Source organism: Carlito syrichta, unplaced genomic scaffold, assembly GCF_000164805.1.
Source record: "Carlito syrichta isolate Samal-C Ts95f unplaced genomic scaffold, Tarsius_syrichta-2.0.1 Scaffold302969, whole genome shotgun sequence".
Lineage (NCBI taxonomy): Eukaryota > Metazoa > Chordata > Mammalia > Primates > Tarsiidae > Carlito > Carlito syrichta.
The window spans coordinates 159,949-185,460 of NW_007247065.1; the positions used below are offsets into that span (position 1 = coordinate 159,949).

General features: G+C 35.1%; 1 pseudogene; it reads left to right on the forward strand.

The window, feature by feature from the left end:
- Nucleotides 1-7,101: 7,101 nt before the first annotated feature.
- LOC103259711 lies at nt 7,102-7,636 on the forward strand (annotated as a pseudogene).
- The last annotated feature ends 17,876 nt before the right edge of the window (nt 7,637-25,512 follow it).

Sequence of the window (25,512 nt, forward strand, 5' to 3'; positions counted from 1 at the left end):
GGTTGCCAGTCCCCCCCACCCTTAAATGTATCACTCCATTCTCTTTTGAACTGTAAACTGTCTGTTGAGAAGTCTGTTGCTAGGCACATTGAAACTTCCTTATATGTTATTTGTTTCTTTTTGGTTGCTGCCTTCAAGATCTTCTCTTTGTCTTTGATCTTTGATAAATTTATTATAATATATCTTGAGGTTTAATCTTATTTTCATCGAAACTTATTGTAGATTTTTGACCTACATGTACATGAATATTTATATTTTTTTAATGGTTTGAAATGTTTTCTGCTATTATTCCTTTAAATAAGTTTTTTACTGCTTTATTATTCATTCTTATTCTCTAATTCCTGATTCATTTGTTCTATTGATGCTGTCCCATAAATTATGCAAGTATTCTTTGTTTCTTTTTATTCTTTTTTTCTTTCTTCTGGTTGTATATTTTCAAATAGCCTATTGCTAAGTTCACAGATTTTTTTCTTCTGTTTCATTAATTCAGCTGATGCTCTCTATTTCATTTTTAAAATTTTACTCATTGTGTTTTTTAGCTCCACAATTTCTATATGCTTCCTAAAAATTATTTTAAACTCTCTGTTAAATTTCTTATTCTGATCACTTATTGTTTTCTTCATTGTTTCAAATTGTTTCTCTGTATTTTCTTAATGTTTGCTGCTTTTTAAAAACAATTATTTTAAATTTTAAAATGAATACAATTTCTATTTCACAATAATGTTAAATAATGTCAACTTTTCCCTAATTGGAAATTAATTCTGTTAATTTTATTTCAATTTTTTTTGTCAGGCAGTTCATATATTTCCATTTCTTTTGAACAGTACTTGGCATTTTATTTTGTTCTTTTGGTAATGTCATGTTTCCATGATTATTCTTGATCTTTGTGGTCATGCATCAATATCTGCCTATTTGAAGTATGTATTATTTCACTCTTTGCAGAGTGACTTTCCTTGGGCCTGCCATTCAACTGTAAACCTGTTCAGAGATTCTGTGAAGGCCATCTGGCATGGTTCTCAAACCGAGGGCTACTGTGACTGGTGATGGAACAGGCTGGAATCCCATGACTGTTGAGGCTGATACAGAGATGATGTATGCCTGAAACCTTTGACCACTCAATCTGTGGCAGGGCTGGGTTGTACCTAAACCCCACTGAGCTTGAGGCCTGCCTATTACTGTCATCAGGAGCCCAAGGCCACTGTAGTTGACTAGGAATGATGTGGACTGGAGTTCAAGTTCACTTCACAGGGACCACAGAGTCCTACCTGTCACCAGAGGAAGTCTGATAGCTCAGTCTGTGGATATTGGCTTAGAATCAGGAGATTTGGGGTTCTGCCTAATACCTGGTATTGATGTGGTGGGCCTAATGTTGAAGTACAAGGCAAAATCTTATGCTTATTTCCCTCTTTTTCCCTCAGCCAATCAATATCTGTCCACATTGTGAAGCCTGGGGTTGGGAGAGGGGTAACATGGGTAATGTAAAACTATATTTTACCCTCTTCACTGAGTCTTTTATTATTATTATACTATAATCAGGTACTATAATCCCTAATCTGGTTTCTTTAGCTCTTGACAGGATACTTTTATGTGTGAATAGTTGTTCAAATTCATGTTTCTGCAGGCAGATGATTGCTGAAGAGTCCTATTCTGCTGTTTTTTTCATTATATTTTTATATATTTATTTTTATGATATGTCTAGATAGTTTTTATGCATATTTAACTAAATAATGTCTAAAGTTGATCCATATCTTTACCCACTAATTGAAATGTATTGGGATGTTAAAATTTTTCTGATCACAACTCCAAGTAAAATGTATTCTAGTTACATCTAGCATTTTTAAATCTGTATTTTTAATACCATACCTTTATACATTATTATTATTGTTTTAAAATACACTTTTTAATCAATCTACCAAAATTATTACCCACCTGTACTCTTTTTGTATCTCAAAAATTCTATGGTAATTTTCCTTATGAGTGAATCAGATGTTTAGAGTTTTCTTTAATGAAAATTTCTGGTCAGCTTTCAGTTTCTTTTGTGGGGAGTGGAAAACAAACAAACAAAAATTCATTATTATTCTTGAAAGGTAGCCTGACTTATTCTAAATTTATAACACTTTTTAAATGCACAATATAAAAAATCTTCCCCAGCTTCTGTTTTATATTATAGCTACCAGTTTAAAATTATTCTTTTTATTTAAGACTTCTTTAAATATCATACTTGTGCTTGGTGGTTTAAAATTTCATCAAAAATTTCTGATGACAGTAATACAGTTATATGTGTATTTTTTTTCTGTAAGGCAATCAATGGGTTCCTGTGATCTGAATTTCTTTGTGTGTTTATTTGTTTTGTTTTGTTTTTCTTTTTGTCTTTCCATAGTTCAGGAAATTATTTGTTTTTATCCCTTTGATTATTGCCTATTTTGATTATATGCTACTATATGTTTTTAGTTCTCTGATCAAACATAGGTTAGAACTTCTTATTTCATCCTAATTGTTTTCATATTTTTCATATGTTTGCATCTTTTGGCTGTTTTCAGTCAAAAGATGCAACTATCTTTGCATCTATCTTCTAGTTCACTACATTTTCCTTCAGTTGCAACTAATTTTGTTTTTAATTTAGTAATCTATTGTCCTGTAATATGTTCGTCTATTTATATTTCAATTATTTTATTTTTCATTTATAAAAATTATATTTTATTTTAAATTTTATTGTTTAATTTGTATACCTTCTTATCCCTTGCTCATAATATCAATAAATACTTTATTGAAACATATGAAAAGTACTAATTTACATTCTCTTTCTGATAAAATCTAGTGTTTGAAACCTTTGCTGTTATCTTGTTTTGACTGTCTCTCGCTAATTTCACTCTATTTGCCCACATATTTCATTATTATTTTTACTATGAGCTTATGTTCCTTAGAACTTCAGCTGTGATCATTCTTTGAGGACTAGATATGATCCTATTTTGCTGGAGAGCATTTTTGTTGGCTTCCGTCAGTCAACTACTGGTGTTCTCATTTTTATACTACTTAAAAAAATCTTTGCTGACCACATAAGTAGAAGGAATCCAGGCTGAAAATATAGATTCTAAGGACAAAAATGCACTTACTAATCAGGGAGACTTAAAGAGGTAAACTGATTGCAATATTTCCATTTGGTTGATTTAATTTTTCTATTTACCCTCCAGAATTTTTATCAATCTTATGTAGAGATCACCTATCAGACTCTGATTTTATTATCTATTTATTATGTTCTGCACTGCCATCAAAACAGAGGATGAAAATTACCATGGTTGAGCATATATTTCCTGGAGAAAAGTTGGACTTCAGGTCCTTTTTATTTTTGTGTCTTCTTATTCTCTTGTTTTCAGCATCTGGTATATTCTTTGATTTCTTGCTGTGTCAGGAAATCATTTAAACATATGTTTTCAACACATTTTTAAGTATTTTTAGTTATTTTTATTTTCAGAGTATATAGACTATTTACCACTGGAATTGAAATTTATTTTCAGAGCTCTTTGAGAGAGGTATTCTTCTATGATGAATTGCCTTAGATACCACTCTGATGTACCATGAGATAAAGACAAAACACTAACTTGTTGTAATATTCTTGACAATCAATTAGGTAGTGTTATATATTTTTATGTAATTAGGCAGAAGGACATTATAAATTGTAAGAGTGAGAAGTAAATATTAAAAATGAGGTAATAGCCCCAGTATAGTTTGTTCAATCTATGAGACAGCACAATTGGCTACTTTTAGTTTTATTTTCATATAAAAATTATGCGTTGTTAAGATATTCTTTGAATATATGATTATTTTTATTTTATTTATTTTTATTTATTTTTTTGAGTTGGAGTCTCACTCTGTCGCCCAGACTGGAGTGTAGTGGTCGCTCCTGGCCACCGCAGCCTCGACCTGCTGGGCTCCGGTGATACTTCCACCTCAGCCTTCGGAGTAGCTGGAATTACAGGCTTGTGCTACCATGGCCGGCTAATTTTTTGATTTATTGTAGAGAAGAGGTCTCGCCTGCCCAGGCGGGTCTCGAACCCACGGGCTCAGGCAATCCACTCACCTCAGCCTCCCAAAGGTACGGGATTACAGGCTGAGCCACCGAGCCCGGCTGAATATATGATTATTTACACCTTATTGGAACAAAGATTTAACATGTAGTTTTCAACTATGGCAATCCTTTTGTGATATGACCTACACAAAAATCCCTGGACAATCTTTCCTTTTTATACTGTGGCGCAAGATAATCAGACTTCACCCTGAAAATTCCTAGGGTGAAATTTCAAAACTCAAATCTATAATGCTGTGTTGATACTATGGTTGTTGCTGTGGAGATTTCTCAGTTGTTTACATAACAGCAACAAAACGGTGAATTTTCAACGAGGAAAGAGAAATAAGCAGCAGGTGTTTATGAACTGTAAATATAAAAGATTTTCTTTCGATAGTGTTACACTATCACTGCTACCTAGTTACCATGGGTCATATGTTAATGTTTGTATCTACCACGGGAAATCTTTCTTGTCCTTGTTTACTCCCTTAGGTTAATTATTTTCATACAGAGAATCTACAATAGATTGTCTCTAGTAGCTCTGGAGGTCAGACTTAGATGTGGAGAAACATTCCCAGAAAACTGGAAGGCACTTTGGGAAGTATCCTAGCTCTTTTATCATACCAGAATAACAGTTAAGACATTTTCTGCATTAAAAACATTGATTTTTTCCCTATTGTTACAGTCATAGAAATAACCATTAATCTTTAAATTTACATGTGGCATTGTTTGAGATTATTATATAGTTACCGGTGTTGTTATACTATTAATATAACAATCTGTTTTGAGAATTATGGCTAAGATTATAAGTAAATGTAGATGATTACTGTGGAAATACGATTTCTATTTCACAATAACGTTAAATAATGAAAACTTTCCTCTAACTGGAAACTAATTCTGTTGATTTTATGACACAATTATAAGACTACTACTTTCTGTGAGTGAATAAGAACTCTTAGACATGAGAAAATAGGTAGTATAGAAATACCACTTCAGTAAGATGCAGAAACATAGGGTTCTCATTCTCATTCTGCAATATGTTATTAATGTGATCTTGAATAAATCACTTAATCCCCCCAAGCTTAGGTTTCTCATCTGTAAAAATTGAGATAAAACTGTTTATGTGGTAATTAAGAACATGACTTTTGGGCAATTAGACATCAATTTAAGTACCGAATCTGCTACCAATGAACCATGTAAATGTGAGCAAGTTGTTTAGCCTCTCTAAGACTCAATGTTCTCATCTATAAAATGGAAATAATAGTCTCTGGATTATGATTTGAAATAATAATTGATTTGGGTTTCTTTTTTCTTATACAAATTCTTTTTTATCTCATCATTCATCCCCTTAATATTAGGCTTCCAGTGCCTCAGAGTAGGTTTGTTCTAGCAAAAATGCAAAGGAAAAGGGGAAATAATCAATAAAGTCATTGGTCCTTACAATTAAAATAGAGTTGAAAGAAAAATTTTTGAACCAATATTCTCTACTCTCATTTCAGAATAGTTAGTTACCCATTTCCTGGCCTGGGGAAAGCAGAGGGAAGTAGAGTGATAGACACTTAAGTGATTCTCCTGAAGTGGAGAATCTGACTCCCAAATTGAGTGGAGTTGGAAAGAATGAGAGGACCCAAAAATAAGTTTATGAGCTGAGACCACACTAGAGTCTTGTGTCACTTTCTGAGTGACAACTTGCAAAAACAGGTCCCTTCACACATTAAAGCAACTCAACAAGTAGTAAACTAAGTACTGTGCATATATATTATACATAGGGTTTGAACCAAAAGGAAATTCATTATTTTACTCACATTGTGTCTGTATTTCTTTGAGATTTCCTCAACTGACTGATTCCTGAATTTATCTTATCAATACATATGATGGAATGGTCTGATACAAGTCCTTTTGTATCTTCAGTGTCAGTAATTCAGACTCTAAAAAGCGTCTGCACTGGGTCAGACAATCAGGAAATCAGAACTTGGCCAGGGTTAGGGCAATAAGAGGGCAGGAGCTGGTGGTCTTTCCCATGGTGAAATAGCCAATAAGCAGAAGCAAAAAGCCTGGGGCCAAGTACTGAGTTTTGTCTAAACATCATTTCATTGGTTCTAGCCAGGTTTCCTGCAAATATTTCGATTTAAATGCTATCTATAAGCTGTTTACAAAATGCATTTATATTTCCAACGATGTTTTCCTGCTTCTATCCTGACCTCTCTACAGGGTTAACTTCACAAAGAAGGGGTTCTTTTTTAAAAAACAGGAAAGATATGCTATTCCCTTTCTCACAACCCTCTGATGGCTTCCCATTCTTTTAGAGTAAGAATCAAAGTCTTTAGATCACCTATGAGCTCTCCATCTTTATGCAACTTACTGTCTTTTTCAGCTGATTTCCTGTCCTCTTGGTCTTGCTTCCTCTGGTTGGCCAGTTAGAACGTTCCCTGCTTGTTCTTGCCTCAGGGGCTTTATGCCTTTCCACCCACTCCTAGAATGGTCTTTGTCCACATGACCACAAAACTCACTCCATTTTATCCAGATCTCTACTCAAATGTCACTTTTTGGAGGGAGCCCTCTCAACCATCTTTTTTGAACAGCACGCCTCCCAAACTTAATGCTTTCCTCAAAACATTTTTACCTAAAAATAATACCACAATGTAGATTCCATTCTTAGAGGGGAATTAGTTTGTTTTGTTCTCTGCATCTCCAAGACCTGAAATAGAATAGTTCCTGGCTTTTAGATGGTACTCAATATAAATATCTGTTGAACGAATGTAGTACCTATTATGTGACAGTAAATTTTCTAGCCATCATCTATATAAAATGTCTAATCTTTACTACTACTCAGAAAAATGTGATTATTCTTTTTTTATAGCTAATAAAACTGAGATTTAGAGATCAAAAACCTGTCCTGGTCTCACAGCCACTAAGTATCAGGACCAAGAATCACATGCTTGTCCGTCTCCAATTCCGACTGTAGCCACTATGTTTTGCTTGAAAAAAGTTATGCTTTCTTTCCTTTTGTGGGTGGTGGTGAGCGCGGGGAGGGTGTCATGAAGACCTCGGCCACACTGCAGGAGTATAAGGTGGTGGGGCACTGTCTGTCCACCTCCTAGTGCCACACACCACCACTGTACTGCATGTGCATCTTTGCCCCCAGCTACGTGGTCGGCAAGCCCCACTTCTGGTACTTTGCGTCCCAGCTGAAGAAGATGAAGAAGTCCTTGGGGGAGACCATCTGCTGCAGGCAGGTGTTTGAGAAGTCCCCACTGCAGGTGAAGAATTTTGGCATCGGGCTGCGCTACGACTTGCATAGCAGCACCCACGCATGACATGTACCGCGAGTACCGCTACCTGACCACTGTGGGAGCCGTCATCCAGTGCTACCGTTACCTGGACTCCCAGCTCCGCACCCGCACCCACTCCATCCAGATCATAAAGGTGGAGGAGATCGCAGCTAGCAAGTGCTGCCGGCCGGTGGTCAAGCAGCTCCACGACTCCAAGATCAAGTTCCCGCTGCCCCACCGGGTACCGCGTCGCCAGCACAAGGCATGCTTCTACACCAAGTGGTTCAACACCTTCTTCTAGAGCCTCTCAGTCCCTAATAAACCCCAGAATACCCGGGAAAAAATAAAAAAGTCACACCTATTTGTAATTCTCTTAAATTCTTGGAAAATAGAAGAATAAATTTAGGTCCATAGCTTTTCTACTTGATAATACAATTTTTGAAGTCAGAGATTATATCTTGCTTATTTACTCAGTAAATAACTACGAAGTGTCCACTTTTCTATCTTTGGGATACAAAAAAGAGCCAACCAAGGTTTCTGCTCAAATGCAATCGTACCCAAGGTTTCTTTTTTATTTATGTTCTATTTCTAGCAGCTTCCATTTACTGACTCATAGAACATACATACAAGATGTATGTTGAATGAGAGGTAAATGAATTAGCTTTTCTTATAATCAGATAATTAGGAAGTTAGGAAATCAGTTCTTCTATGCTAATAAAAGGAGGAAAACAATTTCTTTACATGAAGGTTAATTAGAAAATAACATGAAAAGTTTGAGATGAAATTAACAAGTTCTATTTTCTATCGCACTTCTTGCTTCTAAATTGAGGCTAGATACTCACTGGCATAGTCTATGAATAGACATTCTATTTGGTTTTTTATGAATGACCAATCCTTATACCATAGGAGACTTATAGATATACATAAAGACTAACTTCAAAATTACATCAGCAATTCAAGCATCTTATGGTGTAGTAAAAAATAGATTAAAGTAATTATCACCTATATGCCATTTTAAGCTGCAAGAAAAATGGTCACACTGTCATTTTGATAAATAATGTTGGGATGAGAGAATGTGCATGTTTTAATTTTATCCTTAGGAGCTGCAGACCCACATTCATTTAAAAGCAGTCTGGGATGATACAGTAGGCTTGTTGTTTGCCAGGGGAAAAATCATTATCATCTCTTTTAATAAAACTGCTGACGGCTACTGCTTAGTAATTTTTCTTCTTAAGTAACAGATCTGTGGCTTCAACATGGGGTTATAATTGATTATCAGTACTTAACAGTCTTATTAGTCAGAAAGCTGTACAGAAAATAGTACCAAGATGTAGGTTTAAGACATATGGGAGACAATGTCTGTCAACAATAAATAGTCCTCATTTCAGGAAATACCCCAACGGAATTTCTTCAGGGCCTTAATGCGTTTATGACCAAGACTAAAATAGCTTTTGTTTCAAATTGCACAGCACTTTTAATATTGACGAAATTTTTGCTTGAAAATATTTTGAAATATTATTTAGCCTGCTCCTTTATTTCTACAAAGGACCATGATCACCACTTTGGAACCAGGAAATTACTTTTATTTTTAAAACCCCAAGAAAAAGAGATTTCACAACTTTCTGGACCTATAAATTACTGGACTATGTAAAACAAGACCATCCAGACTTGTACTTATTTCTGGAGAGTTTGGTAGGTTGAGGAACCAGCAAACCTTTCCTCTTGGCAGCTCTCCTGCCTCAAGAACCTGGAAGTTTCTTTGCCATTACCCAGGTCATTTCCTGTTCTTTGCATTTTCCCCAGACATAACTTCTCTTGGCATACGGGATGTACTTAATAGCTCTTCTTGAAAAATAGATAGAATTCACTTGATAGCTTTACTTCTTGGAACAACAGTTGTCACTGAATAACATTGTATGTTGGATTCCCTGGGAAATAATCTTTTAGCCTCTGAGATCTGGATGCAAAGAGTTTCATGAGGAGTGTATAATTGGGGTTAGACTCTATGAGGGATTAGAAAAGCATAATTGGGCAGAAGGAGAAGGTGAACTGCAATGCAATCGCAAAAAGACATGTTAACTGATTGATTCTACAGGTTACTTGGATCTGCAAAAATATTCTAAATACATACAAGGAGGATCAGTCTTTGTGACTATTCATACAGTTATTGGCTACCAACTGGCCCTGAAGTGGGAACAAACATTGAGAAAGGCAGCTTCCTTCAACAGAGTTTAATTTCTGGACAGGTCACAACTCTGAGTCATTGGATGCCAACATTTCTGGAAGATCTCGAAGAAAGATGAGGGGGTACAAAGAAACACTGCAAAGAAACACTGCATCCACCCAAAACAAAGAGTTTGTTGAATGAGTTAACTGTTACAGATTTTAAAAGTAGGTACCTCCAACATGATGAGGGGGATAAGATGTGATTCAATATCATCTATGGCTATACCACCTTGAACACGCTCAATCTTGCCTGAGTTTGAATTTTGTGATGTCTATACAATTGGCAGCAGCAGAAGAAGCAAGAAGCAGTAACAAGGGGCAGAGAGGGGAAACTTGGGAAACGTTTCTAATATTCCAGTCCATTGTGTAGAAGATATGATGATATACTTTTGTCTTTCCATCTCTATCTTGCACCATGACCTTCTCTCTGCCATTTGCTATTCTGGATGTGTACAACATGCATCTTAGCATCTCTATTTTTGCTCCTGTAACTTCTTTTGCCTATGATGTCTCCCCCACCCCTGCAACATGTCAAACATTTATTTATCGTTAAATAATAATTTAGATCAAGGAATCACCTTTCCTTAAACTTTCCCTGATTATTATTCTCCTGGTGCTGGGTAGAATTTACAGCCTCCTCCTTTATTTTTTTGTCTATTGAATATTCTCCACTTATTTCTTTGCTTAATGTTTAATGCTCTGCTCAGACTATAAGGACTTTGAGAGCAAGAGGTCCTATATCTTATTGAATAACTTCCAACCAATATTGTGTCTGGCAAGTATTAGTCACTCAAAACTGTATTTTGGTTGAGTTAATGAATTATATAGCACTTGGGTAGGAGTCCAATGGTTAGAGAAGACTTAGCGGGTAATTTAGCAGAGCATACTACTCAAGGGCAAGAGAAAAGGGGTATATAAAATGATTTTAGAAAGTTGTAGCAAGACTTTTCCAGCTGGGGCAGAGGACTCATGTAGGTAGAGGATAAGATAGATGGGTTTTATATTGGAGAAGACCTTGAAAGTCTGAATAAAAAGTTCACACTGAGGTATTTTAGTTAATGGTTTTCTAATATAGGCATGTCCCAAAAAATCTCATTTAAAGACTAATATGGTGATTCTTATTATGGTGTATGGAAGGCCTGAGTGGTCTGTCAGACAGACTTGTTAGGCAGTTGTTACAATTACCTGGCACAAAGTGAAAGGGAACTTATCTCAAACGAGCAGTGTAACAGACACTATAACAGACAGATAATGTAAGGGCACACTGATTACCCAGATGGGTCGTACATGTAACAGCCCAGAAATGGAGCCTGGCAGGGTGCAGCAGGAAATGTGTGATGGTAGCAAATAGTGACAGGAAAAAGCCTGCATCATCTGGTGAGATACTGACAGATGATCCCACACGTCATCCTCTGGGAAGTCTGCTTTCAGGTGGGTGGAACAAGAATTCAGATAACTTGGAAGCAGGTAATAGGTTGAGTCCAGCAAGCCAGTTGGCAGTAGGCCAACCTGGTAGAAATAATGAGAAGTGGACCATAATAATAGGATTTAGGAGGTAAAATTCAGTCCTTGGAAATACTAGGTAGGGGTCTGTTACTTCTAGACTCTAATACTAGGTGCAGCACAAGCAGAAAGTCATTTATTGATATCAGTGTGCAAGGTGCCAGGAGATCTAAAGGAGGCATGAGATGTGTAGGCTTTCCTCTTAGCTATTGCAAGAAAGGAGACACATTCAGTAACCTCTCGCAATGGGGAGCCTTCTTTAAGAATACATAGCAAAGAAAACAGGAATAAATATACAGTTCCCAAGAGCATAGAATGTCAGTTAATTTACAGCACCGCTTTGATAGTCTGACAGCCCAAGCTGGGCACCTGATATGGATTCTTATATTTGTTGCCTCAGGAACGGTTACTATTGACCAGAAGATCTTGACTGTTCTTTGCCTCTGTTTCTTTTCTTCCTGCTGTTACCGAAGATCACCACTGTATTGCCCATGCCTTGTTTTCATTTGTGGTTGCTTCTTAATTGCTTTCTGCTTGTGTGTTTTTCAGCTTCTGTCTCCAGTGCTTGATTATCGACTTCTTAATGTTTCTAAACTTCCCAAGAGGGGCTCCAGTTGACAGAGTTAGTAAGAAAATAGCAATTTGGCAGGGCTGTCTTATAAATACACTTAATGGGCTACTGAAATGCCTGTAACCTGCTACCCTCAGGTCAGATGCCATCACTGGTCAGACTAGCTGTGGATTTGGAACTTGGATCACTTGGTCATCTTCTTCTTGCCAAAGATAGTAAAGGCAGCAATTCTTTCTCTTAAGAGTCAGAATGGATTCCTGTACTCCTTTGAAAAAGGAGTAAAATGTCAAGACAGTAGCAACAGGAAGGCCAATGGGATGTTGACCTAGGGTTCTAAAAATCCATATCACCAGACAGGTAGTTTCAAAGTGATAGAGGTGAGAGAAATGTGATGAAGACTTAATATGGATAGACTGTTAAATAATTTGATTGAATTTTCTCAAGTCTTCTTCCAGAAAAACCTCTTAACAAAGATTTTGGAAAGTTTTTATGCATTTTAGAAATGAGAATTAGAAGGAAGTTTCTGAGAATTGAGGCATATATGTTTTATCTTCCGTATCATATGAAGGCCACAACCTACACTAGGTCATAATAAGATAAAAGTTTCTACATAGTTTGTGATGGTGCATAGTTTGGGAAAACAACAACAACAACAACAAAACAAAACAGATCACATTCACAATCAATCAATAGTCCAAACAGTATCTAATAAAAAACCAACAATTAATATAAGCTTCATACACATAAACCAAGAAGATTTTGAAATTCAAACATCTTATTTTAGAGTGAGCCAAGACAGAAGAGATCTATATCAACTTATTAACAACCTCATAAATCCTGTGGGGAGTGAAAGAATCTACACTACATGTAAACATACAGAGTTTGTTAAATCTAAAATGGGCCAAACAAGTGAAAATTTTAGACAAGAATTTTAAAAAGAAATGGAAAGTTTTTCCTCCATTGTCTCTAAAGAAAAATACACTTTCTTTGTCACTTTGGAATTTAGAAAACTTTTTAACCTTCTTTATCTTATATGATTTTTACCCAATCTTTTGTATGTATGAAAATGAAATCCAGTAAAACAATTTGCCTAATGTTATATGGTTAGTAAATGGCTAAACCAGAATTTGAACTCAGAACTTTAATTTTTGTTCATTTTCCCCCCTCATAAATCCTTTTTTGTTCTCAGGAAGAAATAGATAAGAGGAGAAACAAATGATATAGTATTAGCAGCACACTAAGTTGTTTCTGCTTCATTAATATATTTCCAATTTAATGGTATTCAGGGGTTCTCCGTGGGGTGGTGTAGAATTTTGTTTAACTCCCTGCACTTCACAGCAACTGCCTGGCTTCTAGGGATTCCTTTTTTTCAGAGAACCAGAAATTCCAGTAATATTATCTAGATACCAGTCTCAGATTACATTCATATAACAATAATACTTCCTTAAAATATGGTTTATGATTTATAGACTTTCATATACATACTATTGAAAGATAAGCAAGTCCCCTCTTTATCCACACTCTATCAGACGGCAACTGTACTCATCCAAGTTTAAACAAGTAAATAGGACAATCCTAAGTATATATTTTCTTTTAATACACTCTATAACTTTTCATGATTGCATACATATTTTTTCCAGATTCAGCATCAATATTTCAATCTGAAATTTTCGTAAAACATGCACACTCAGACTATATTGAGCTTTCAAAATAATTAGTTATGATCACTTTGAATGTTAGAATGATTCAATATTTAGTACATAGTTATTGACTTGTATATGTCAGGCACTGTGTAAGGCACTGAGGATGTATAATAATGAACAAGACGTTTGTGGTTCTGTCCTCATAGAGTTTACATTCTTCTGGGAAAGTTAAAAATCAAATGAATAAGCAAAGAAAGAAAGAAAATAAATTCAGTGCTATGAATAAAATAAGCAGATATCTATAATAGAAAGGAAGAAATTTAACAACACGAAGTCAGAGAATTTTAAGCAGGTATCAGTTGAGCTGGGGTCTGAAAAAAAGAAACATTAAAAGGTCAAGGCAAAGAGAATCCAGGCAGAGAGAACACCCAGTATGAGACTCTGAGTCAGGGAAGGTCTTGGTGCTGGATGAACCAAGAAAAGCTAGCATGCCAAATACTCAGCGTTTGATAGAGAAGGGGGTCGAAAAGCATTCAGAGTCCTGTGAGTTAGGATATAACGTTGGGACTTTAAGTGGTGTTGGAAACCACTGGAGGATTTGTTGAATATCAAGAATCATAGTATTCATTACATCATAAATGCACTTCCAAAGGCCCAGTGAACTCCAAAAAGTGGACACTGTGAGCTGGAGAAAGTACTCCACATGTTCAGTGGAGCTGTCCAGGTTTCAGGCTCCTTGGCATGGTTGCTCTGACTGACTCAAGTGTCTAATCCATGGCCACAATGGGAGATCTCTGTGGTCTGAAATTCAGCATCCGCTGCTGCTCCTGTTGGTCAGGGAGATCAGGGAGGAACGTCTTTCATTTTGGTTCCTGCAAGGGGACTCAGGACAGGAGTCTGACTCAGGGGCAAACTCAGATATACAAAAACTTTAAAAATATAACTGCTGTATAGAATTTCTCCTTCAGAAAGAAAGAATTTGTAGTATCTCTATAAGCAAAGCTATATCTATATGAGCAGTGTGTAGAGGCAAGGAGTCATTTCTTCCCCAAAATGGAATTAAAACTTATTCTTATGTTTATTGAGAGTATTTTTCCTGTGCTAATATCTGAATTGCCATGTATTTTCATTGAGATTTTTAACGAGATTTTACTGAGCTATTAAAGGAGTTTGAAAATGATGACAGCAGTCAGGACACAGTAACCCTGAAGAAAATCTTTTTTCAGGTGCCCATAGTCATCCAGATCTAAAATTACTCACAATGTATAAACCACTGCAAGGACTTACTTGTGCATCAGCTTATTCTAAAATGCTAAAGTAAAGATTTGTAACTATGGAAACCAAAGTACAAAAATAATTATTGGGCTTTTTAAAAAAGTAAGTCAGCCATTCATCATATTGTCTTCAGGTGGTTTACACACATAGTCAAACTAGCCAGGACAGTGAATAGCTTTTTAGTGTCTCTGAAGAAAGGTTAACTGAACAGAATGGCAACGTACTTTTGTTAATGACCAGGTAGATCTAAGTATATTTCATGCATACCCAGCTCTTAATGAGCTCTATCAATAAGGCAATGGAGTGATATAGGTAAATGAAATAAAAGAAAACTATATTTTCTCTAATAGTTTAAATTTCCTTACCTCTTATTAGCTCTTCTCATCCTCAAAACAAAGTATTCCCCCAATTTTTGCCTTTTCCATAAACCAATACTAGACTAGCTAATTCAAATTTCATTTTCAAGTTATTCCCAGTTGTTTTCAGTGAAAACTTCAGCAGGAAATAAACTTGTCTTTCATTTAGAAAGAAAAACAAAAAACAAAACACAAAGATGAGGAAGGGGACCAGAAAGAAGATGTTACAGCTTTTTGGGGGGCTATAGCAGGCAGCTTCTGACCTGGCTCCCAGTGATCCTTGCCTCCTGCGACTCATATCTCTGTGTAATACCCTCCCATTGAATGGAATCCTGACCTGGTGACTTGCTTGTATAAACCAGAATGGGGCAAAATTACAAGATGTCACTTTCATAACTGGCTTATAAAAAAATGATGACTTCTGTCTGCTAGTGTTCTTTCTCCCTCTTACCCTCTTACTTGCTTGCTCTAATGAAGACAGCTGCCATGGTGAGATGCTCTGAGGAGAGACCTAAGTGTCAAGGAACTAAGGGAGACCTCCAGCCACCAGATCCTGAGTAAATGAACCTGTAATAAACAATGCTCAAAGAACGAATTCCTGTCAACAGCCACAGCGGTGACCTTGGAATCAGATCTTTCCAGTCAAACCTTTGGGTAAGACTGCAGCCCTGGTTGAAACCTTAACTGTAGCTTTGTGAGAAACTCTGAAGCAGGGAACTCAGTTATGCTGTGTTGACATTCATAACCCACATAAATTATAGTATAAGAAATGCATACTGTTTTAGACAGCTAAGTTTGGGAGTAATGTGTTACACAGAAATGTACAACTAACACAGGAGCTTTTACAATTACTCTCATCAACATGCTCACTGCCTACCCTTTATCCTAATAACTTGGCACAGCACCATAGATTTTGAAACATTTGACCACGCTCCCCAGGAGATCTTTATCTAATCACCTTTTCTATTTCTGTCCTATATCTACATAAGAGTCAGTGGCTCACCTTTATACTGAAAAATAAGAATTCAAACAATTGAGAATTGATGATACAGGTAGGCCTCTATGTTCGTGAATTGAGTTTTGTCGTTTTAACTGTTCTAGGTATGTGGCACACCTGCTTATCCTCTGTGAATTTTTCTAAGTATATTGCATACCTTCATACACTTTGACAAATAGAATAGAAGACTAGTAATTTCATTATGGTGGAACTCGGAGAGGTATTAGGATAGATCATTATGAAGTGAAACAAAGCTAGAAAAATAATGAAAAGTAGAAATAATGGAGTTGGACAACTCAGGGTTTCAGTATAAGTTGAGAAAATTATTCAACTTTTAAGAACCTAATTTTTTCTCATTTATATAAATGGGAAAACAATCAACTAATGTAGATGAAATAGCCTAGCTCTTGGGAGACACACGATTCTTCTTTCCTTGTAATGGTGCCAGGCACACACAAGAGTGAGAGGAACTGTTTCTATATGAACTGTTTCAAAGTTCTTTGCTTGGCTACCTCATACTATGCTTTGTTTTTTTGGGGAGCCTGAAGCTAAGTTCTGGTTTTCTCACATCTCAGGTTGACAAGATGTAGTAGTCAATGAATTTTGCATTCATTGGGAAGTCTAAATTTAATCTCCAATGAATGGAAAACTATGCTTCCTTTTGGAAAGACAACTGTTTTCTCTCCCCCTTTGCATGTAAGATTTATAAAACCTCTATCATGTTCTCATCTATATTTTGCAACCCTCTCCCACCATCTCTATCTTGTACCTTGGGGGAAAGAAAGGCAGACATACAGAAATAACTAACATAACCTATTCTGCTTCAGCTATGCTGAAACCAACAGTATATATCTGGAATAAAGCTATGATTAAGGGCAAGGGAATTTAAATGTATTTAGATGGAAATAGGGTTTAGTTTGGATAAATGAGCTTTCTCCCAGTTACGACTCACTAATTACAAGTACCAAGTCTTATGAGTATATTTGAAATTAGACTCTTCTGAGTAATAATACATTGCCCAACTCATTCTCCAGCAACAATGTATGAATGAATAGAGATATATTTTAGAGCTTTTGTCAGGTCCCTTATTTCTATCAGTGAGAAAATCTTCTCACAGAATGGAACACACTAAACAGTAATAGCACAACCAAGGCTATCAGCATCAGTTGTTTCTACCTAATTTGCTTCAGAGATCTTGAGCTTCTCAAAAAAGATCCTTGCATATTAAGAACACCTACTCCTGAACTATGGGCTCATTAGTCTTCCTTGAGAGATTCTTTTGTACTAAAACTTGTTCCAGGATCTCTCAAAACTAGTTATCTTAGTCACTATTCTGGTTACAACCCTTCATTTTAGTGTGTGGTTTTGTTGTACATTTATTCAGAATGGCTTGTGTTTATCTTTTCAGATCTCCTTCAACTGGACAATTCTACCTCTTTTCTGAACACAGGATATCCGGGATCCTCCCAGGCTCAAGCTTGGCTTGGCTTTCACCTGGGAGAACAGAGCTGGTAGGAAAGTGCAATAAAACCTTTCCTTTCACCAACTAGTCAACTCAACCAGTTTAGTAAGGAAAATATACTTGCTACATGTCATTAGACCAGATGGTTGTCAATTTGCCTTTTAAAAAGGCTTATATTTTTAGCCTTCTTCTCTGGTCTGTAAACTTCTTTAGTTAGTATATGATTTTTGTTTATATCTCCCAGGGTACCCACTATAGTGCTTGGTTTGGGTAGAGTTTAATATATACATTTTTAGAAAGAGAATAAGAGAAGGAAAAGATATCAGCATTTATAGTATATAGTATTTTAAATATTCTTTCTACTTAATGCTAACAAAAATTCTTTTCTCTCATTTTGTGAAGGAAGGAATTTAATTTATCCAAGGCCAGGTAGCTAACTTATAACAGAGTGGGTATAGAACCCAAGGCTATCTGAGACAAAGCCTGTATAATTTCGTTTATACTTCACCATTGTAGCTTCACTGACTCAATCTTTTGATTTTTCTCCAGCAGTTTTTTATCATTGAACCCTGTATGCTTCTTTCTGAGTATGGGACTATGGCAGTCTAAATAAAATTGCTGAAAGATTAAAGAGAAGATTTATAAAAATTGAACTGTCAGAAACAACAAATGAATTGCATTTTAAATCATTTTCATTGTTTCAGTCTGTGATTTCTTGTTTACTATGTCAAATTTTGAAAATAGCTATAACAATATATTAGTGTAAATAGAATGCAAGATATAAGCCTCTTATAAGAGTTTTAATGATCTGGACGTATTCTCATAATTTTTCTTCACGTTATCTTATTTTCATGCAAAGTGATAGTATTTAAAATAAAACTATCCTTTTAGAAAAACCCACTGAAAATAGCCATTTTCCCTATAAGTGTTACTTTTTTGTACATTTTTTAAAATGAAGAATGCTGCTTAAATATAAATAGAGCATACTAAAAAATGGTGAAAACATTGCTAAATAGTTAAAATTGGCATCATGAAATGAAAATGAATTTTAAATGTAAAATAGGAAGAAAAAATTTTAATGTTTTATAAATGGTAAAAGCACTCCAGGGTACAGAGAAGTTACTAATACATAAACCAGTAGTTGAAAACATTAACTAAAATCTGAAGAGAAAAATATAAAATTCATGAAGACATTGCAGAATGAGCAGGGCATGCATAATTGGTGGAGAACGAATGATAAATTACAAAAGCTATCCGAAAAGTAAACTAAAAAGTATTCAAAGGTTCAAAAAACACAAAAACTTTTGAAAAAATTATAACACTATATGCTCAAAACTAAAACATTATATGCTCAAAACTAAAACAAAATTCAGAGACCAGTCTACAGTGCACAAAATTTAGCAGACGTGAAAAATCACTGAGTGAAAATAGCCATTTAAAATTCATTGGTTATTTTGAACACCTGGGGTAGAGAGTCTTGTTCTTTCTGTGAACACACACATGCCATCCTTCTTTTTAGTCCATGGGATTTAATAGAGTGTGCCATCCAACTCATCTCAACCCTTATCTTTCAGGTAGATTTATCTAAGTTCCAGGGATCAGGTGTTTCATGCTAGGTCGGGATTACTCCTCTTACTTTTGTTCCCTATAGTCTACTATTTGTTTTTCATTTTATCTGCTTAAATTCCATTTCAAGGTCATTTCAAAAACATTATTTTGTCCTTCTAATCTTCTTATTAGCTAGGAACTTCTGTCATCCCTGACTGTTTTGTGCATATAGTTGAAATGGATAGACCTAGTCATAGAACCTTATCTCTATTCTCAGACATATAACCATATGACAAATTCATTTCAGTTCTAAAAGCCTTCTTCTATTTGACTAACCCTATGCTTTTTGCCCTAATCTATTCTCTTCTTAAGGTGTCTCTTTAGCTTCCTCATATCTTTTTGAATAATATTTTACTTGGAGACTAGGAATCATAGAGAGGAAGTCTTGGTGACTTTGATCTGATAACTAACCATACCCCATTTGCAAACTCCAACAGCACGTAATTTTTGTAACTTGTGTTGATAAAACTATTCTTTGTTTTTACTTGTGAATTTTATAATGTGGATTTTTTAAAAATAAAAATTTATCTGATCTAATTTAAAGTATATGAATTAAAATAAAGCGTACTGAGAGAGGTGATGATACACTTCTGGCTCAAATAACTTATAGATGTGAAATTTCATGAATAATATCCCAAACAACTCTCTTTTTTCTTCTCATTGTCTCCCTTGATGTTAATAGAGTCAGGAACTTCTCAAAGAACTCACAAGTTTTCTCAGTGCTAATATTTTCATGTAAATCTTATTGGAATAGGTATTGAGGAACATTATTAAAGAATATGGAGATATGAGAAAGAACAATTAATCTTCCTTCCTTAGGAGGGAGAATGCATAAATAGAGCATAATCTGCCTGAAGGGGGAAATAAAATTTATTGAGGGTGAATGACAATTACTGTCTACCCTTTTAGTTTAAGCAATTCATGAGTCAACATCATTCTACTAATCCGGTTATTAAAACAAATGAGAAAAAATGAAAAGTTAGGCCATTAATTTGTCAAACATAATAAAAACTTGGTAATTATGAGTCTTAAAATAGACATTATATTTCTAGCAGTCATTCCAGATATTATATAAACTTGGTTATAGCAATTCTTGGGCACTGAATTTTTAGAAAAAGTACTGCAATTTTTAGAAAAAAATATTTAAATAAGCAGACAAAAGTGATTGGGTTAAGTGTCCCATCCAGGTCTTTTTAAGTTAATCAAAGCCCTTAGTAAACCAAGTAAGATTAAACATTGATTTATTAAATAAGCATAAAATAAATTCATTTAGGTTAAAACTTCTCTTGTTGTTTCTAGAACCTGGAAAATAGCATGGAGAATATTTTGTTTCTACTGTTTTTTATACTATCTTGTTACTGTTTTCTCCTAATGATAACCAGTTTTAAGTACATATTTTGAGTGACTACATAATAATAAAGACTGTTTGGTAGCCTTAAAGTATAATATGCTCTGATGTTTAAAATGACAAATTCAATTTTACCTTGCAAGAAAGGAATGTATTAATTATATGAAAAATGCAGATAATTGAATTTATTTTAAATATACAATATTGCACAATTGTTTCTTTGCTGGCATATCCTTATTGGTTGGCATATCCTTATTATTAATAAAGGTAAAAATTTCTGATTTATTTTCACTGTAGACATCACAAAAGGAAAAAGTTATATATTTCAATAACAGAATTAGATGACATATTATTGTAGGTATCTCTCTTTTTTCTCCAACTAAAAAAGTTGGAGTCTCACTGTCGCCCAGACTGGAGTGCAGTGGTCGCTCCCGGCCACTGCAGCCTCCACCTGCTGGGCTCCGGTGGTCCTTCCACCTTAGCCTTCCAAGTAGCTGGAACTACAGGCACACACTACCACGCCTGGCTAATTTTTTTGATTTATTGTAGAGATGAGGTCTCCCCTGCCCAGGCGGGTCTCGAACCCGAGGGCTCAGGTAATCCACTCACCTCAGCCTCCCAAAGGTGCGGGATTACAGGCTGAGCCACTGAGCCCGGCTGTAGATGTCTCTTAAGAAGAGACTTAATCAACAGTTAGTTGGTTATTTTAGAAAAGTTACAGAATTTATCTGGAGAGTTATCATCAAGTAAATACGAGTTTTGGTTCAAAAGTTTCACTTTCCTGAACCTGATATTCAACAGATGTTATATATCATGACATTCAGAGTATTTAATTCTACCTGTCAGGATACATTAGGTTATTCTGAAGTAAGAAACAATATACACATTACAGTGGTTTAAGATAGTAAGGTTTATTCCTCATTACAACTACATGTCTATCACAGGTTCAATGGCTATTCTGCTCATTGTTCATTGCCAGTCTCCATGGCAAAGGGAGAGGGAACATGGTGAACGGAGCACTGACTCTTCTTTATGTCTTCTGTTTACTTGTCAAGACTTTTTGTCTCAAAATGTGATTCAAAATGTTCATGATTTCTCATTAAACATTTACGTTAAAATCACCTTAATGTTTTTGATAGATAATTCCAGCATCAGTGACTTGACCTTGGAGTCTGCTGATTGTCTTTTTCTATATAAGTTTTTGAGATTCTTTATATGCAGAGTAATTTTGGATTTCATGCTGGGTATTTTGCATATTACATTATCAAATTGTGATTTGTTTAAATCCAACAGAGAATGTTGACATTTTGTAATATTAGAAACATTGTTAGATTCAGACCATAAGTTCCAATCTGCCTTCTGGATGCTGTGATTTCAATATCAGTTCAAAGGCAGTTAAAGTCTTCAAATTGCTCTTTAGATATATCCAGCAGTGCCCCATCCAATGGAAAGTTTGTGACTTGGTGATGGTTTATTTCTTAGTTCAGGTCACAAAGTCTTTGGTATGCTAATTAGTATGAAGTCCATGGGTGTGATGCACTGTGATGAGCCCAAGAGTTTATAAAAAAAAACAACTTTATGGGATTGCTTTCATGAACTCCTCCCTCTGTGCTATCTCCCAGCATTTTCTGGCTCCCTGGGTCTCCCCATTTCAGAATTCTGACCAAAATGTTGTGGCTCTAGTTGTTACACTTTTCTAAACACTTCTGTGTTTGACATATTCTGGACCCAAGTCATGAAAAAACAGAGAAAGAAAAAAAGCAATGGAATTACCCCCACTTTTGGGGGGTGTAGTCCGTCCAACTGGAGAGGAAGATACCTTTACCTCAGAGATTTGTCTCTTGCTAGCTCCCATTACTGACCACTGCCACCATCACAGTGGGATTATCTGAAGAATGGAGTACAAAAAAAAAAAAATGGAAGAAAGAGAGTGAGGGGAAAAAAAAATAGGGATTCCTATGTTCTTTCTGACTGTTGAAAGTTCCTTTTTATCCTCAGACCAGAATTACAGGACTGTGCCTCATGCTCTCTTTGTGCCATGTGCTTATTTCTACCTTAAATCTGGGATGGGTGATGTTGAAGGGAAAAAAACAAAAAAACAAAAAAAAAAGGAAAAGCCAATTGTTAGTTCATTGGACTTCAAAGTAGTTCAAATACTATTTGAAAGTAGTTCAAATAGTTTCAGGACTATCCAAACTAGTTCACTTTAAATTCTTTGTTCTTTTCCAAAGTGCCTGGTGAAATGTACTTTTCACAGACCTCAGTAACTGCTCCATGATTTCGATTCAGATTTTAGAGTTGCATCACGTGTGTGAGATGAGTGAAGAGTTCTTTCTCCATCTTACCTGGCACTGGATCTGGTACTAGCACTTAACACTTTCACCTAGAAATGACACCTGTTAATACTGTTCCCATCTTATTTGCCAGAGGAAGTCAAATGGACATATGTATCTCCAAGGAGGAAGGGAGGTGCCACACTGCTATCTGCCCTAAGGGAGATTTAAAAACATTTGGTAATCAGCATCCATGCCTACTACAGTGCATTAAATACTGGGGCTCTGGGTAGAGGCTTCACCTTGAACCAAGACCAAGCACCAGTTGATTATGCTTAACCTAGAGGAATTACAGTTCTTTTGAAGGCATAAGTTTGGGTTTCTATACCTTTAAAACCCATGGCTATCTTTGTGAGATTGTCTATATTCAAATCTACTTACAAGAAGAATCAGTGATGATATACTACACTAATATAACCTTGAACCTATACATAGCTATGAGGTAAGACACAATAATATGTTTTAAAAAAATTCAAAGGTAGTATTCATAAGGAAAAAATCTCTATATGATTGAATATTAACTAGAAATAAGATATAACTGACACAACAAAACAAAATTTAGTAAGAAACAAAACAAAACATTGACTATGGAATCTCATAGATCTAATAGTATGCAGAGATTTTATATACATATGTATACTCTCTATACATATATTAGTATGTACACTGCTAATCAGAGACTATTAGCTCCTTTCATCTCTCTCCTTTACTTTGAGGAAAAATAATCTGTGTTGTGAAAATAACTAAATGTTAATTAATTATTTTAATGGAAAACTTTATATTATACTTTTGCTCCTGTAGGTTGGTCCATGTTCTTCTAGTTTTCTATTTATACATCAGAATATGGTGAACTTCATTACAAAGTTACTTCTATATTTTTCTACTATTTTTGTAATCTGTTGGTTCTTTTAAATATGAAACCATAAAGGTGATCAGTGCCAGATTATTCCAGAGTAAATTCCCTTAATACATATAATCATTCATAATCCATCAACCCCCAACTTTTACTTAAATAGGTCAATATTATAGTCTCATTAAAATTGATTCCAGAAATCTCCATTGTGATGTTTCACACCTATCTCACTAAGATTAATTAATGTGTCCGTTTTCTCCTTTTTTATTTTTTATACTGACTCATGAGTTGTTTTGCCTCTTGTATCATTTCTTTCCTACATTTAGTTGTCTCTCAGTATATGAGGGGAATTAGTTTCAGGACCTCCCACAGATACTAAAATCTACAGATGCTCAAGTCCCTTGTATAAAATGAAATAGTATTTGTATATAACCTATGCAAATCCTCCTATATACTTTACATCATCTCTAGATTACTTATAATACCTAATGCGATGTAAATGCTAGGCAAATAGTTGTTATACTGTATTATTAAGGAAATAATTACAAGAAAAAAGTTTGTGTGTGTTTAGTTTGGACATATTTATCTTTTAAATATTTTGGATCTATGGTTTATTGAATCCATGAATGCGGAACCCATGAATACAGAGGATTACCAGTACCCTGTATTTTGTCGTTAACATTTAGACACTGAAGATAGAGGTAATGTCATCACTAAAAATGGCCAGGTTAAGATTTAGAGAGCACAAAGATGAATATGACAATTTTTGTTCTCAAGAGGCTTATAGCCTAGTGGAAGATATTAAGGCATAAATAGATATTTTGATATAATACATGCTAAGATCAAGGCCTGAAGAGGATAACATGTAGTGCTATCCACAGCTATGGCCCAGGACACTATCATGTCTGAAGAATTTTACATACCCTATCTTAATTAACACAATGAATAAAGAAAGACAATACTTTTACATTTATTTTTTTTAAATGAGGATACTGATGGTCAGAGGAATAAATGACAGATCCATAAATTGAATCTAGATCTTTCTACTTCAAATTATCCTATTTTTCTGACACTATGCTCCCTTAATACGTATAATCATTCACAATCTATCAATCCCCCAACTTTTACTTAAATAGGCCAATATTATAGACTCATTAAAATCGATTCTAGAAATCTCCGCTGTGATGTTTCACACCTATCTCACTAAGATTAACGTGTCCATTTTTCTCCTTTTTTATTTTTTATTCCCCATAAAATCAGAACTTTCACTTTTTCTGACTTTGAGCATAGTATTCAGTTTCAAAGTGCCATACCACTAGAAAACAATTTAGAAACAGAAACAGAAGTTGTTATATAAACTCTCAACGGCCTGAAGAAGGTGCAGGGCAAGGACTCAGGCAGACTCACATCTAGTTTCCAAGTAATACAAAAGAAACATGTAATTCAGCAAGTAATTCTCAGTGAACTTATAGTAACATGACTCATAACAAGAAAATCATTTGATAAAATATGCTGAATGGGAAATGATTCAGTGAAAATATTATTCAGAACAAGCAATTACTGAGTGAAGGTATTACCCACAGCAGACAATTACTCAGTGAAAATATTACAGGGAGCAGGCAAATATTCAATCAAACATTTGACAAGGAGAGCAATTATTCAATAAACAATCATATAATTGTACCCAATGGAGCATGCTTGCCATACGGCATACAAATCATTTACAGACACTCAGGATGAGGCTCTCACGGTGGAAAATGCAGATAATTTATGGTTCTCATTTGTCATTGTTGAGATAATTTTATTTTAGTTTTATTTCAAGTAAACAGCTTTAAAATGTGTACAACTATTCTAAAAATCAATTTTTCAAATAATCTTACTTCAGTTTTTTGTCTCCTCTCTCATTCTCTTCCTTGTTCTTTTTCCTTCTTTTTAAAGATTTCCTCCTTCTCTGGCTGCTTCTCTATCTCACTATTTTCTTTACTACAAAATATCTTAAGGG